Here is a 17,205-nt window from a genome sequence, read left to right as displayed (position 1 = left end):
AAGTATTCATGTAGATTTTGGAGGAGGAAGTATAAAGGAAGTGAAAAAGAGTTTGGTTGTTGGGACAGACAAGGATCAAAAAAAAAAGAAAAAAAAGAGAAAGCCTGGGTGAACTTTGGCAATTATTGATAACATTGGGCTTTGCTACCTAGTACTGATTGAGCCCATTCACTTTAAGCCTTCTTAAGAAAGTTGAGGAGCACTGAACAACTCTAGCCGGATATAAAGTTTGCTATCTATCTTTCCATCCCACTAACTTAGGTCAGTGTTTGCTGAGCATGGTTTAGTAATGTGCATTAATTGATTATGTACAACATGGTATCATGTATTAATGCCCCTGAGTAGCTCTGATGTTAAGAAAATCAGTTATTTTAAGGCCTTGGTTTTACACTTTGCAGCTAGGTGCTCTGGTCAAATTCTAAATCCTTTCCCCATATCTGGGATGTCAGGAGAGGGAGAGAAGCTGTTTTATCAAATCCATCTTTACTGTGAATACGAGATCCCCAATTGCAAGCCTGAATGTAGCCTTTTCTCATGTCAGTTGTGTCATGTTGGTGTGAAAGGGGAGCAAGGCTTGTGTTGAGTAACAGATATACCTGACATCAAAGTTCAGAAAGTTCAACGAACCAGGTATAATGTCAGTGGTTTTTTAGTTTTGATTTAGTTTTGATTTTTGTTTTGATTTAGTTGGCTACCGAAAATTACTGGTTTTCTCTTGTTTTCCTTGCAGTCAAAAATGAGTTTCTGGCCGGGTGTGGTGGCTCCTGCCTGTAATCCTAGCACTTTGGGAAGCTGAGACGGGTGGATCACCTGAGGTCAGGAGTTTGAGACCAGCCTGGCCAACATGGTGGAACCGCGTCTCTACTAAAAATACAAAATTAGCTGGACGTGGTGGCGCATGCCTGTAGTCCCAACTATTCAGGAGGCTGAGGCAGGAGAATCGCTTGAACCTGGGAGGTGGAGGTTGCAGTGAGCAGAGATCGTGCTATTGCACTCCAGCCTGGGAGGCAAGAGCAAAACTCCATGTCAAAAAAAATAAAATAAAATAAAATAAAGAGTTTCCGTTGCATTTCTGTAGAAGTGCTTTTTTTTTGAGATGGAGTCTCACTCTGTCATCCAGGCTGGAGTGCAGTGGTGTGATCTTGGCTCACTGCAAGCTCCGCCTCCTGGGTTCACACCATTCTCCTGCCTCAGCCTACCAAGTAGCTGGGACTACAGGTGCCTGCCACCACGTCTGCTAATTTTTTGTGTTTTTAGTAGAGACAGAATTTCACCGTGTTGGCCAGGATGGTCTCAATCTCCTGACCTCATGATCTGCCTGCCTCGGCCTCCCAAAGTGCTGGGATTACAGACGTGAGCCACCGTGCCTGGCCAAGTGCATTTGTTTTTTTATCAGAGTTGAAAAAAATCCTAGCAGTTTTTTAAGTAGCCTTAACTTCTTTTTGGTTAATAAGGTGTAGGTTACTGTTAGGATCGTCTAGAGGCTCACGTATCTAATCTTCACTTCTGCAGATTTCTGACTTATCTGACCATTTTGAATTTTCTTGCTGTTTCTGACGTAGTAGGGTGTTAATAACCTTGGAATTTCCTGGTGCAGCAAGCATAGGTGTCTACAGAATTTGGATCAGTATCTCCCTAAGACATCTGTACTCTAATTCCAGCATATACAGGGGAAAGCATGCGCAGTTTACTTACCTACTCCTGTCCTGCTGTGACATTTTCACTGCTAGTAGTCCTGGATGCAGTAAGTCTATATATTTAACTTTGCATTGTTGTATTTAGTCCATGTTCATTGAGAAACTTTTGGGTATAGATGACATTTTACTTTTACGATGATAGGGATTTTAAAATGCTAATCATACCAGATAATGTAATCTTAAAATGTATATTGTATTTTTAGAACATTAGTAAAATGGTTTTGGTTTCCATGTCACACCTAATTGAGAATAGATTATTGCTGTCTTCAAATGGGTAGGAAGTATACATTGGAGTATGGATCTGAGGATGTTTTAAGGCAAAGATGGAGAATTCATTGAAACTGATGATGGCTGAAGAGGACTATGTGGTGTGTTATAAGCAGTGTTTTGTGATGAATTCCTGGTAATGGAAAGGAAAAAGAATATAGCAAGAGGCTGTTAAGCATCTAACTCTTTAAATATTGTTTTCAGTCTGTAATTTTTAGCTTCATGGTTGCATCTGTTTTCTCCCACGTACGTGGGTCATTCTGTTTTTGTTCTGTTTTTCTTTGTCCACTTCTGCTACTTTTAATAATACCATGTCTGAGACCTGTTCTCCCATATTGAATCATGTACTCTTTGAAGGAATTTGACAAATAGAGAAAATATGAGAAAAAGCTTACCTCTTAGAGGTATTGTATAAAGATATAAGAAAAATGTGTGGCTATCCTCTAAACTTTTTGAAAGCCAGATACTATATATACATACATACACACACACACACACACACACACACACACACACACACACACATAAAATTATTTTTAAAACTTCCTATAAAATTTTTTACTTGAGTATAAATGTATAACATAAAGTAGTAGGCTGGGCGCGGTGGCTTACCCCTGTAATCCCAGCACTTTGGGAGGCCGAGGCAGGCAGATCCCTTGAGCCCAGGAGTTCAAGACCAGCCTGGGCAACATGTTGAAACCCCATCTCTACTAAAACAAAAATACAAAAATTAGCCAGGCGTGCTGGCGTGTCTGCCTGTAGTCCCAGCTACTTGGGAGGCTGAGGTGAGAGGGTCTGGGAGGTTGAAGCTACAGTGAGCCATGATTGTGCTACTGCATTCCAGCCTGGGCAACAGAATGAGACCTTATCTTGAAATAAATAAATAAATAAATAAAATAAAATAAAATAAAATAAAATAAAATAAAAATATTAATGAGAATAATCTTTAAAGTAATCAGGAAGCTGGTCCTCTTGTGTTATTCAATTACAAGGCCTTTAATTCCTATTTGATTACTGGGTGTAGTTGAAACATGTCTTCTAGGAATTGGACCCTTGAAATTGAGATATTTATCAGTTTGGGAGTGATTTGATGTTGAAGGCAATATAGCGTTTGCCTAAAAGATTTATTAGTATCTGAAACAGTGACTGCCACATTTGTTTACTTCCAAATACATAATTGTATCTAGAAAATACCAGTGTCATCTAATAAAATTGTTTTGAAGTCTCCTCAGATGTTGAATAGTATCATCCACATGATAGTGTTGTCTGTGTGAGTTCTTCCTGTCCACAGACTGCCACCCCACTCCCAGCCATCCCCAAGCCTGGTAAGCAGGAGGAACTCAGAATATCGTGCCTGTGTGTGATCACGACGTGATGGCTCCTCCACAACAACCAGGGTTAGCCACTGTGGCCTTTTCATGTCTTTTCTGCTCCTCCTGGATATTATTAAGTTAGCAAAATAAAATGTGTATTTGTTGGGTATGGTGAAGGGACGTAGTGGACTTCGTTGACTTTTGGCCTTTGGGGAGAGACTGCCAATCCCCTCACTTGAAAAGTACGCAGAGACTTAGGATGCTGTAAACACACTGCTTTGTAGAAGAGCTAATCTAGTGTTTTTTTCTGCAGTAGTTATGAATGGGATAGCATGCCAAAGAACAAAACTTACTTATCCAAGAAAGAAATATATAATCAATGCAGGACATTATCATTAATTTTGATGTATGGGGAAGTCGGTGTGAATTTCTTAAAATTAAATGAACTGTAAATTACTTTTGAGCTCACACTTAAGGTAGACGATATCAAGTATAGTATGATCTGAAAGAGCTTTAACAAATAGGCAAGTTTGTCTGATTTTATAAACAAGTACCCTAAAATACTTTCTTTTCTGTAGCACTTAGAAATTTTCCTCTTATATCTATTAACTGAGAAGAAAGACTTGTTAGATAAAATAGTGCAAAGAAGCTGCTTTTCAAATTTTCACAGATTTTGTCTGTCTATACTTAAAACCAACATGATCTCACTCTATTTAGATTTTTTTCTCCTCTCAATAAATTACATGTAGAAATTACTAATTTTATATATTCCAAAGTAGGAGAGATGCCATATGAAGCTACTTTGAATTCATAGGAACCATTCAAAATTGATTACACCTCTGGAGTATATTGTGTATTTCCGCTGAGGAAATAGCCATAAATATTTGATGGTGATAGTGATGGTGATGATAATGATGATGACGATGATGGTGGTGGTGGTGGTGGTGGTGGTGATATGTCACTGCCTAACCAGCTTTTTGGCTAATAGGTTGTCTTTAAATGTCAAAAGGCTGCTTGGTGCCAACAACCTCTAGTCCTAAACTAGACATAAATTTAGTTAGCACATGAAGAAAATCCTTACTGTGAAGTGCAGTTAAAAACACTTACATATTTTTCACATTTTCTCATGTGATAGAAATGTTATGTTTGTGGAAAATATTAATTTATTGCTGTTTATGTAGCCTGTGTTTGAAGGATCTGGGCTTTTAATCTTTGCCTCTTGGTGTTCACAACAAAAGGTTATGTTAGTTTAGTATATGTGCCACTGTGTCTTTTCCTGTTATAAAGTGTCTTAATCCAAGAAATGTGGCCAAGAACAATAAAAATGATTAAGCAAGACTTGTTCCTATAGAGGAACCAACACTTTGAACCTGAATTACACAGGAAAGCCTCACAAAGTTAAAAATCTATTTTAAGATGCTGGAGAGGTTGTTGTTGATGAGCCTCATGAAGAAAATGTACCGTAGGAAAATAAAATAACCCAGACTAGCAAAACTCTTGGCAATAGTAGGAGTATTATGAATCTAAGAATAGGGACCTTGGTTAAAAAGTCTCATCTCACGGGTAGCGGCTGCCAAGAAATGAAAGTTCTGTATAGTATTTGATCATATTGCTTCCAGAACTCTCGGTGAGTGCTTTTACTTTTCTAGGGTGAAATACACCCAGCTAGGCCTGCTATATTCATTAGAAGTCCCAACCAATCCCCACCTACTAGGAGTGGGTTCTGAAGCATTGCCTGTAAAGAACAGGGCGGTCTCTTGAACAAAATGTTATCACACCATAAAAGGAATCTGTTTTGGCTGCTTTCTCTGCAGCCTGGCATTCTTTTTGGCTGCTGAACAATGTGCAGAAAGAGCCAGCTTCCTGATGGTCCTATAACCAGTATCCCCACATTCCTTTGGGAGTCACACTGAGGAGTCATCTTGGATTGGGACAAGCGTCTTGCATGCTAGGGTTGCCTTAGAAAACACAGACTTTGTATTTTTTTGTTGTGAACTAAAAATTAAATTTAACTACATTTCTTCTTACTTGTAGAAGAAATGTCTTCTCTCCCTGCACTGACAATTCTAAAGAAAGTCTCAATTGTAGGATGGTGTTTCTTCTCTCTAAAAAAAATGAAAAAATTGATGGTATCTTTCTAAACTGGAAAGGAGGAGGAATTTTGTTCCATTCAATACAAATGTGTATCCCACATTCTTTCATGAAGATCTTACCTTATTCAAAGGGAAAATGAGAAAACTTTAGTGTATATATTCATGTATATATTCATGTATATTTTCGAGCTGGTCTTTGGTAGCCAGGTTTTGTTTTGTGAAATGACAGCTCAGCAGAAAGACACCAAAAACACAGTGAACTGAATTGGAGTTTCAAAGTGAACTGAACTGGAGTTTGAAAGTGAACTGACTTAAAATTTGAAAACATTTTTCATAGGATAGCAGAGTTGGAAGGGGCCACTGGAGTCATCCAGTGCATGTGCACGGCCAACCATGTGGAGTTTAAGCTTTGTCTTTTCTAGTGCTCATTGGGCATCTGTTATCAAGGTGGAACCGCTAGTCAGTGGTCCCTAAAATTATTAATGTGTTTATAAATTATTGTGCCTGTAAAATTATGTCCGTTGCCATTGGTAGCTGACAGGCTTTATGAAGTGTGAATGCGTGAATGATTGACTGTTTCTTATCAGATTCCATTCCTTTTAGGATAGTTCATACTTGGCATAACTTCCAAAGAGGATTTTCCCATTATTACATATCACCGGATCATAGCTGTTGTTTCAGATCAGTGTGTGTATTGAAAAAAAGAACAGAGCGACACAAAAGGGATTTTATGACTTTGATAACTAGAGTACTGTCAGAATTTGTTGGTTTTGGTTTCAGTTCTGTTTCTGATCTTAATAGAGTTGTTAAGATCTTTGTGCAGCAGGTTAGTGCTCTGGAACTGAGGTAAATACCCACTCCTAATTCCATTGTATATATTTTTTTGTTTATATTATTGTCAAAGTTTATTCTGCCAGCCCTAAATGAACAAGTTCCAAATTGCATTTATTTGTCTAACGAGACAGATAAAAAGCACTGTGAAACATTGCCATTTCATCGATAATCAACTTACTATATATCCTCTAAGAACACTGCACTTTACCAAGTCCTATAACAAGTGCAGTAGAGAAGAAGCGAGAATTTTTTTCTTTAAAAAGAACATACATATATGAAAGGTGTGGATTTCGGGGATCATCACCACCACCACTTCCCCGCTTCCTCCCTCCCTTTCTTCCTTCCTTCCTTTCTTTCAAGACAGGGTCTTGCTCTGTTGCTCAGGCTAGAGTGCAGTGATGTTATCACAGCTTCCTGCGGCCTCGACCTCCCTGGGCTCAGGTGACCCTTCCATGTCAGCCTCACTAGTAGCTGGGACTGCAGACGTGCACCACCATGCCCAGCTAATTTTTGTGTGTGTTTTTTGTTTGTTTGTTTTTGTAGAGATGGAATTTTGCTATGTTGTCCAGGCTGGTTTCGAACTCCCGAGGTCAAGTAATCTGCCCGCCTTGGCCTCCCAAGGTGTTAGAATTTACAGATGTGAGCCACCATGCCCAGCCACCACTACTTCTTAATAGCTAAATAGGATTTAAGATTTAACCATCACACTATCAAATCTGAGCCCTTCAGCAACGCTTAACTTTAGATAGGCTATCGGAAAGTGGTTTATCCCTAGGCTACACTATTTCATAATTAATAGAAATGAATGGGATATATTTCTTTGACATTTTATAGGTCACTAAGCACTTTCACCTCTGTTATCTTGTTGAACATGATCTCTATTGTATTCCGTGCTCCTTAGGACAGTTTTATAATTGTGAAAATAGATATTAGGGATTTTCCAAGGGAACAAAATAAGTATTTAAACAAAGAAGGCCTTTGTATTTTTAAAATTTCTACTGTAGCTATAATTGGTTCTCATTTTTATTTCTAATACTATAAATTTGTACATTCTTTCTTTTTCTTTATCCACTTTTACAGAAGATGGTGTGTTTTAATAACTTTTTTTAAACTTAGCTTTTGATTTTAGATATTTTGCTCATTGATTTCTAGTGATTTTTTTCTTTTCTTACAGGAGCATTTAAGTCCACAGTTTTCCTCTGTATAGTGCTTTAACTGACTCCTAAAAGTTTTGCTGTGCAGTCGTTTTTAATCACTCCCAGTCTTTTCTACTTTCCGGTGTTACTTCTGTGGCTTGTGAGTGTTAAATTTCTTTTTTATTTTCATTTTTGGTGGGGGGCAGGGTCTTGCTCCATCACCCAGGCTGGAGTGCAGTGGTGCGATTACGGCCCCCCACAGCCTTGACTTTCAAGGCTTAAGCTATCTTCCCACCTTAGCCTCCCCAGTAGCTGGGACTACAGGCATGCACCACCATGCCAACCTAATTTTTAAATTTTTTTATAGAGATGGAGTCTCACTGTGTGGCCTAGGCTGGTCTCAAACTCCTGGACACAAGTGATCCACCCACCTCAGACTCCCAAAGTGCTTGGATTACAGGCATGAGCCACCACACCTGGGCTAAATATTTATAGAACAGTTTTTAAAGTTATCTCTAAAAGTTTACTTTTAATTTAGTTATATTGTGTCAGAGAGTATTTTCTGTTTGAAATAGATTCATTTAGATTGGTCAAGTTTTGCTATGTATAGTTAATTTTGTAAATATTCTACATATGCTTGAAAACAATATATGTTTTCTAAGTTTGGTATGCAAGGTTATAGTAAGTACAGCAAATTTAACATTTTAATTTGGGGCTTCACATTACCTCCGTCATAACACATTTTGCATCTGCAGGTCTGCAGGCAGAGATAACCTGGAAAGGTACGTTAGACAAGGCACCTGGTACTCTTTTTGCCTGTTGCAAAATTGTTCACAATTTTTTTCTGATACTCTGAATACTTCAGATTTATTTATTTATCAAGACATGTCGAGTCTTGTTCTGTCACCCAGGCTGGAGTGCAGTGGCGTGATCTTAGCTCATTGCAGCCTCCGCTTCCCCAGTTCAAGCAATTCTCCTGCCTCAGCCTCCTGAGTAGCTGGGATTACAGGCGTGCGCCACCACGCCCGGCTAATTTTTGTATTTTTAGTAGAGAAGGGGTTTCACCATTTTGGCCAGGCTGTTCTCAAATTCCGGACCCCAGATGATCTGCCCGCCTCAGCCTCCCAAAGTGCTGGGATTATAACCGTGAACCACTGCGCCCAGCCCAAATACTTCAGATTCTTATCACCACATACAAGAATTGTACACTTTCATGAACTATTTGAACAGGTCTGTAGGTAGCAAAACCCAAAAAGAATGAAAAGAATATCAGCAGTGATATTCAGTGGGGATGGTGAAATGTTTCCTTTCAGATCGTGTGTCCTAAGAACTGGGAGAGCTTGTTTGTGTGTGTGTGGCTGTGGGGGGTGGGGCTGAAGCAGTAGCTAGTGTTTTAGGGCAGTTCATTTACTTTTGTTCAATCAATAATTTGAATGGGTGACCTTCAGGGTATTTAAGTAAACTGTTATGAGGTGTGGCCCCTGAAGTAAATTAGTCCCAGAACCAGACTGTTGTGACCTCAGTACCAGGAGGAGAGAACAGCCTGGGATTTTCAGCAGAGGCAACCTTTGAACATTTGATCACGGTGCCAAAAATCTGCAAGCAGTTGTTTACAGAATTCTTAGGACCAGCCTGGAGTCCTTTCATTCCACCTGGCATGATAAGATCCGTAAAGGAAGTCTCACTTTCTGTATTCCTTAGGAGTCACTAAGTTTTTTAACTTAGATTTTTAGGATCCCGGAAGGAAATATCTGCTGCCACAGCACTTTTAAAATACATGATCAATGTTCAGGTAGGATGTAGGTGATATCAGCTTGGAGAGAAGTTGACTAGTCATGTTAGACATAAAGTCTTCGGATTTACACACATTTTGTATTTTCTCAGAGCTTAGAACAGGGTCTTGGACAGAGCAGGACCTCAGCAGGTGTAGAAAATAATCGACTTTTCAGTATTTGACGCGATAGCGCCTTCCTCTGTTGTCTTTGGTCACATGCTTCCCTGGTCACTTTTCTACTTCTTCCTGTTTCTTCTCTATTACAGTATCTGGATATTATTTCTCTTTCTGCAACTTACTGCTAGAATGCCCCAAAGCTTTGGTCTTAAATTTCTCTCCAAGACCTTATGCCTCTTGTGTCTCAAATATATTCTTTATCCCTTTGACTCAGTTGAGCACTAGCCCTCATTTCCCCAGTTCCCTAATATTCAGTTCCTCTTAGATGTCCTAGTGACCTTCAAATTCCAGTATGTGTTAGACTAAGCCCATTTTCTTCTTTTCCAAATTAGTGTATCTTCGATCCTTGCTTCTGTTCATGCTCCTACTGTTTTTCTCCAGCACCCCAGGTCAAAATCTCAGAAATGAACTTTGACCCCTTTCCTCTATTCATTTTTACATAAATCAATCATTAACTACTAGTTCAGTATCTCACTGCCTGCTGCTTGGAATTCTGTACCCTCCTTCGACTGTTTTCCTGGTTTACCTATACTTTTTATTCCAGAGTAAATGAGAAAAGGCTGTGCTGTGTAGAGGGGAGACCACAGACTTTGATCTAAAGCCTGACCCACCCGGTTTCAAACCTGAACACAGAGACTCTCACTAGCCAGGCAGCTTAGAATGAATTATTTAAATTCTCTAAATGTCAGTTTTTGTGTCTGAAAAGTGGGAGGTCATAGTACTTATATTACAAGATGGTTGTGAATATAAATAAAATACTTGTCTTAGTGCCAACACAGTACCTTATACATAATAGCCAAGAAATATTTGTTGATTTGTTGAATTAAATTTTGTGGCATGCTGTGTCATCATGCAAATTGCTATACGGGTTAAGAAACATAGTGGCAAAAGAGCTAGTATTTGAGTAAAGTAAGTGGATTTTTTAGTATTGTTGGCAAAGAGTAACCTCTTTGTGTAAAAATATTAGAACACTAAAGAAGAATCTAGTTATTAGTAGTTTTCAAGTTATGCAATAGAAGCTCTCTGAAGATTCATTTCTTCGGAGGGATGCATAGGAAAAAAGGATGTACATACACTAATATCCACGCATATTAATCTATATTACACATTCAAACATTTCTTGAAATAAATGGAGAGGAACGCGTCTTCAAATGGTAAATGGCAATATTCAGGCATCTTAATTTTTATTATGAATATTTTTATTACCTTAATGTCCCTGGGTAAAAATTGATCTCAGTAGACTGTGCTCACCTAAGTCAGTATCAGTATCCCTTTCCTTTTTTATGGGGGAAAGATGTTAAAGCAAAAAATACATATTTTTGGCCAGGCGCCGTGGTTCAGGCCTGTAATTCCAGCACTTTGGGAGGTTGAGGTGGGCAGATCACGAGGTCAGGAGTTTGAGACTAGCTTGACCAACGTGGTAAAGCCTCATCTCTGCTAAAAGTACAAAAATTAGCCAGGCGTGGTGGTGTGCACCTGTAATCCCAGCTACTCAGGAGGCTGAGGCAGGAGAATCACTTGAAAATGTATATATTTTCTAGGCTTTGGGAGGTGGTAGGAAGAGAAGCAAAGTAGGAATACCTTCCTGATAGTAGGAAACTAGGGTTGATTCCATCTGGAACATAGATCCGAAAAGTGGGAGAGTTCTCTCCACTGCCCATGTATTTTTCCTAGTCATTTAGTGACAGTTTCCTGTGTGCCGGGAGCAGTGATCTGCACAGTGGTATTTTTCAAGACCCAGAGCTTAGGTGGCTACAAGTCATAATACTTAAAACCCCACGTCTACACTGTCACCTCTAAAAGTGTTTGAAAAATTAATATTTTTGCTGGTATTAGATATTGAGTTCTCTTTGAACATCCAAAACGCACTTTTTTTGAAAGCTCAATTGATTTTGAGCATTCAGTTCCATTTTAAAATAGAGGAAATTTAAAGCAATAGTTTTTACAGCACAAAATAGGCCTTGATCTTTTGGAATTGAAAAACTCTTAGAAGAAAGGAGAGAAAATAATTAAGATAGAGCGAGTTATCAAAACTGCCCTCTGAAATCTAACTGTAAACATTGGTAGCTTACATTGGTTGCTGACCGTTGGGGAGATATATATATACACACACACACACACACACACACACACACACATATATAAAAAGGAATATTTTGAGCAGTGGTTTATTTATACTCACGAGGAGATAGGCTGTTATTGTGGGAAACCAGTTCAGTTGCACGAGGCCAAATATGGTGCAGGTATGCACAGGAAAATGCACAGTGAAATAAATGACGGTTGCAGAAATTTGCCTGAATTCAGACTCACTTTAGACACTGTTTTGTTTTCTTGCTTTTCTTGCAGTTCTCTTTTCTAAAGTTTATCCTTTACCTTTTCAAAACATGGCTTTTATGTGTATGGAGTGTGAAATTGATTGGTGTAGCTTTCAAGACTGGTTTCAGATTCAATCGAAATGATGATTCTGTTTTTCTAGTCTGAAAACATTGTAAGTCTTCAAGTGATTGCCACAGTCAGGTTGTAGTTAGCATAATTGCCTTCAAAGTTAGATTTAAACGTAGGCTCCCAGATTTAATGTATATTATTTAATTAAGAGTCTATATAAAATATAAATATATAAGATAATAATAATACATCTCTGTCCGAAAAATTAATATCAAATGTTATTTTTTAACTTTACATTTAAGCGTAAAGATAGTCTCTATTTGATTTTTAGCTTTATAGCATCAAATTACAGTTGACCGTGGTCACCAGGCAACTCAAAGCAAAGCTTTTGTTGTTGTTGTTGCTCATTGTCTCCGACATGTAATTAATGATGGTAGGATGTAGGGGGAGGGCAGACAATGAAGGGGAAGCACTCAGTCATTAGGGGAAACAAGGGTGAAACATTTTGCCGTGGTGGATTTTTCAGAATGGAACAAGCAGGAGAAAGGAAATGGTTCTCTACGGATATTGTTCACTACTGTGTGCCCCTAAAGACAACAGTCAGGTGTCATATGCAAAACAGCAAACAGTTACTCCTTTAATGAGAAGCTAACAGGGTATTCATAAAAGAGCATAAAAACAAAATTAGGTGAGGTATCCTGTGAAAAGGAAACTTACTAGGCTAAAGTAAAATAATTGCTGTTTACTGTAGGTCAAGTGCCAAGCACAGACAATAATATTCAAACCAACAACGACTGGATCCTGACTAGCTCCCTTCCCTTGCTGAGACTCAGTATTGGGTAAGCCCAGAGTATCCACGCTGTGAAACCTGCCCAGCTTTCTCTGTGACTCTCTAGATTCAGGCCTGTGTCATTTCCTTAATAGTTCTGTGATGGTTGATGACTTTACATCAAGAATTCCATTACTAATTTGAAAGCAAGTAGTAAACAGAGATTGCGACCCCTGGATATTCATGCTTTTCTAGCGAAATGGCAGGATCCTGGACTTAGGAAGGATGAGAGAAAATGTCATTTGTAGGATTATATCTTGTAGTCTCGGTTATCCAGATTGGAATTAGGTACATGGTTTGTTTGGGCCTGAAATTTTATAGCCCAGCCTGGTTCACCCTGGCGTGTCTGAGCAATCATCTTTATTTTTAATTGGTATATGTTTTCAATGAGGGAATCATTAAACCATATTTCAAAAGTGGCTGAAATTTTAGCTATTAGTATATACAATAAGTAAAATTAATAAATGAGTCATGCACCACATAATGATATTTCGGTCAACGATGGACCACATATGACAGTGGTGTAGATTATAATGGAGTTGAAGAATTCCTATGGCCTAGTGACATAGGCGTTGTAGCCACATCTTAACATCTGAGTATAACACATTACCCTTTCTATGTTTAGATGTGTTTAGAGACAAAAATACTTAACACTGTGTGACAGTTGCCTACAATATTCAGTACAGTAACCTGTTGTACAGGTTTGTAACCTAGGAGCAATGGGCTATACCATAGAGCCTAGCGATGGAGTAGGCTAGACACCTAGGTTTGTGTAAGTACTCTCTGTGATGGTCACACAATAACACAATGGCATAATGAAGCATTTTAAAGCAGGTGTCGTTGTCATGAAGCCACATGTGACTGTACAATAGAGCTGAGCACACCTACCTATGCTCTTTCTGGTCACCTCGTCGCTGCTTTGCCACATTAGTGGCTGGGTGAGGTTTAATTTTTATATATGGATGTGGTGTTGGGCTAAGCACTTTCACATCTATAATGTCATGTTAGGTAGGTCTTACCGTCTCTGTTTTATAGCTGAGAAAAACAGAGAGATTAAATGATTTACCTGATTTGTGGCAAATCATCTCTATGGTATTTGAACCCAGGTCTTATAATTTCACAACTGGTGGCCTTTCTTTATTTCTTGCTTAAAAATTGGCGTAGTCTGGGAGGGGCATTCTCTTGACAGTCTGAAAGGTTTTTATAATTGGTGACTTTTCTGCCATACCAAGCAGTCAATTGAGTAAATTTGTTATATAAATTTTTCTATAAATTATTTTCTAAGTGAAAATAATTTTCTGTATTCTGTTAAGTGAACCCATTCACTGAAAATACAGAGGTATATTCCAGTAGAATTTAAAAATGTAGATATTATGCTCTGTTAATAAAATCACCTGTAAGAACATAGCATGTCTTTATAATCACATATCTTAAGGAAAATAACCTTTTGATAAACCAATAATAAATAATATCAGATACTAAGATTGAGACTCAAATTATGGACATCAATAAGTGCCATAGTCAAAATACATCAAAATAATACTCTAAAAGTAAAACCAGAAAAAGTGATTTGGTTTGTAAATTACTTAATTTAGGAGTTAAGTGAGGGATAGTGGTACTTGAAGCCAAGATAAATGTATCCTGCAAATTTAGGCTGCCAAGAATGTTTAGATTATATTGAGCTGCCTTATTTCATCTTGAAATGATGAAATAGACAAATGAATCTAGCAGGAAGTCATTTAACTGAAAAAAATGGAAGATGAAACATTCACAATAATATGGATCTGGTAAAAGCCCACTGCCTTCCCTCTCTTTCTCTTTCCTCCCCACCCTGATCTTCAACCCAGACTCTGCAGGGACAGTGACAAGAGACGGGTTTGGGGCAGGGGTGGGGTGTAAACTTGGCTCTGGTGATGTAGCTTGTCAGATACAATATGGCCTTATTTTCAAACGTTCTTTCAGCATAGGGCCTGTTTATAGCACCAAAGCTACAGAAGACCAGGGTTGTACGATAGTGGATTGTGGCCTGAGGCACTTACTTGCTGGAGAAAAATTGCTACCAGACGAGTGGTTTCAAAAAGCTGAGGCTGCTGCTGTGGTTGCTAGTGGGTAGAGGATTAAAGGGAATGCAGCTTTTCCTCTCCTGTCTAAATATTTGCTGGAGAGCAAATGGGTTTTTGTGTGCATGTGTATTTCCTTTTTCTATTGGGGAAATTACAAGTAATACAGGAACATCCTGTGATAAAATATATGAAGTAGAGGGAGCAGATGGATGAAGTCGAAGAAATGTGCCCCAGGTCTGTGGCATGCTGTATGATGACTAAATTCTTGGCATGGTGAATTGGTAAGTCTACAGATGATTAACTACAGTGTAAACAAGAAATGTATGGAACTTGAATTTGAGATAGGCCATTCCATCAGCAGCTTTTAGTGTAAAAAGCATCCATTCCCATCAAAGAGACCATGAATGTTTTCATAAGCCTAAATTTTATTTTATTTTAAGTAAGTACCCACCCTGGAAGATTTCCGGTGAGAATAAACCTATGTAATCTCAAATACTCACACATCTGAATGAGCAGAGCTTTCTTTGTATTTCTTAAAGTAGTATGATGCATGACTCTCCCGATTCCATGTCTGCTAATCTGGTTAGATCCCTGCACCAACTAGTGAGACAGATAACTCAAAGAGGGTAACACTGAGTTTCCAGGCGAAGAAACGTGAGAAAGATCTGAACTTGTAATTGTTAACTCTGCCAAAAATAGGAATGTAGAACTTTCTTGAAAATACTGATCTTTGTTCTTATTACCCCTCTGCAAAAGGAGGTTTATGTATGGCTCCACATTAACAGACTTATCTTATTGCCATTTTTCATCTGCCGATCCTCACTTTAGAAAATTGCATATTAACAAATATTTCACAACCACAAATTACATTTCAAATTATTTACTTGCAACCTTTTAATAAACCGAGTTCTTTTTTCCGGAGGAGCCTTTTTTGGAGCTTGAAAAAAGCCCTCACAGCAGGGTAACAGGAAGACCCCCTCCTCCAGCCGAAAGAGTCCCACTGAGCCCCTGCTGGTGAGAGAGAGCCCTGGGAGGGCCATGAGAGGCAGAAAGACAGGCTGCTGGCCCTAGCTCCTCCCTTCCACTACCCCCAGAGACCAGGAGAGAGTGCCAGTGTGGGCCCATTGCCCTTATTCCCTTGGTCCAATACTGCTAACCAGGGAAAGTGAAGAGCTGGCTGGTCCGTTGCAAGCCAGGAACCTACCAGGAGGGCTCTCAGTTTCCTCCCTCCTTCTGCTGGACCCTCTTAGAGAAAAATCTGCCTGTTTCTGGAAATAGCTTTTTCCATGGATCTGCACAATGGAGAGAAGATATGACTGTATCTTTTCTTGCTAAAACATAGTTACATGGGTAATTGAGTGCCTAAAGCAGGAGAGATATCAAGGTGTTGACAAGGCCGTGCCCAGATTAGAAAGGTTCTTTCCACAGCACAGCACCTGCTTTTTTTGAGCCCATCAGGTAGGGATGCCCTTCAGTTAACCAGATTCCTGCCCCCTCAAAAGGGGGGGAGTCAAACTTCTAATGGAAGAGTGACATATATTCAGAAAAGTGCACAGATCGTAAGTATACATCTCAAAGAATTTTCACAAAGAGGACCACTCATGTAACACATATCCAGGTCACATTTATCATTTTCTAATGATGTGTCTTTCCTGAAGATAAAAGCACTTGTAGGAAGTTTGGAAAATACATCAAAGTATAATAATGGAAATAAAACCATCCATTGTACCTGTGCCCCAAGAGGAGTACTGAGAGTATTTTGGTGTGTTTCCATTCTGTCTGTCTCTCTCCACCTCACGTACACAGACACGTGCGTGTCTATAAATACACTCACACAAGAACACAGCTTCTGAGACTTTATGCATGTGTGCACACACACAGCAGTTTCATTAAGTAGTTGCACTGAATGACATGCAGATTTTTAGATGTTTCACTCTAGTAGTTGGCTTCAGCACCAGAAGGGCAGAGAAAGAAAGGGAAACTGAAAACCATCTGTCTTTTTCCTTGGTAACAGGAAAAAGGGGCTTTTTGTGGGTGAGGAAATTGGAATAAATGGCTGACACATAAATAAGGATGATTCGTAGATTTTATTTATCCAGTATTTTCCATGTCCATGAAAACTAAGCATTGATGATAGAAAGTTCAGAAACTTCTGGGTAGAGACCCTTTTCTTGCAGAGCAGAGACGAGACATCAACTTAGACTTTTGTGGCTACTCTGTGGAACTGAACCCCTCTGGGCTGCAGTTCCCGTTTGCCAGAAGAGCAACTTTTCTTTCTTTTTCTTTTAATTAGCTCTCTTGCAGATACCAAAACAGACTTTAACTGTAGCAACCCTTGTTTTAACAAAAGGAAGCTGAGTCAAAATGTTGGAAATGAGCCTGGTGGTTTTGTGAGTTGCAGCAAAATTATCTTTCCCATCCCTACTGCAGTGGATGAAATGATGCCTGTGTGGTGCTGGTTGCTTCGGTCCAGCTGAGTTTCCTGCACACATTGATTGTCAGGAGAGGGCAGTTGGCACCAGCTTCCCGTTGCTATTGGTTGTGCAGGATGTGCTCTCCATCTGCCTCCTGGCTGGCCAAGGGCTCAGCTTCTAAGTGACGGTGGGGTGGGGGTGGAGAAGGGGGTGAAAGTTAGCC

The 17,205-nt window shown here is 39.1% G+C and overlaps 1 protein-coding gene across 2 annotated transcripts in view; it reads left to right on the top strand.

Moving 5' to 3' along the window:
* LRCH1 (leucine-rich repeats and calponin homology (CH) domain containing 1) overlaps positions 1-17,205 on the top strand; it is a 195,991-nt gene that overhangs the window by 101,394 nt on the left and 77,392 nt on the right. The gene's annotated exons all lie outside the window — the stretch shown is intronic.

This window comes from Colobus angolensis, unplaced genomic scaffold (assembly GCF_000951035.1).
Source record: "Colobus angolensis palliatus isolate OR3802 unplaced genomic scaffold, Cang.pa_1.0 Scaffold101, whole genome shotgun sequence".
NCBI classification, from domain to species: domain Eukaryota; kingdom Metazoa; phylum Chordata; class Mammalia; order Primates; family Cercopithecidae; genus Colobus; species Colobus angolensis.
The sequence above is the reverse complement of the archived record's forward strand: the minus strand, read 5'-3'. Positions and strand labels throughout refer to the sequence as shown.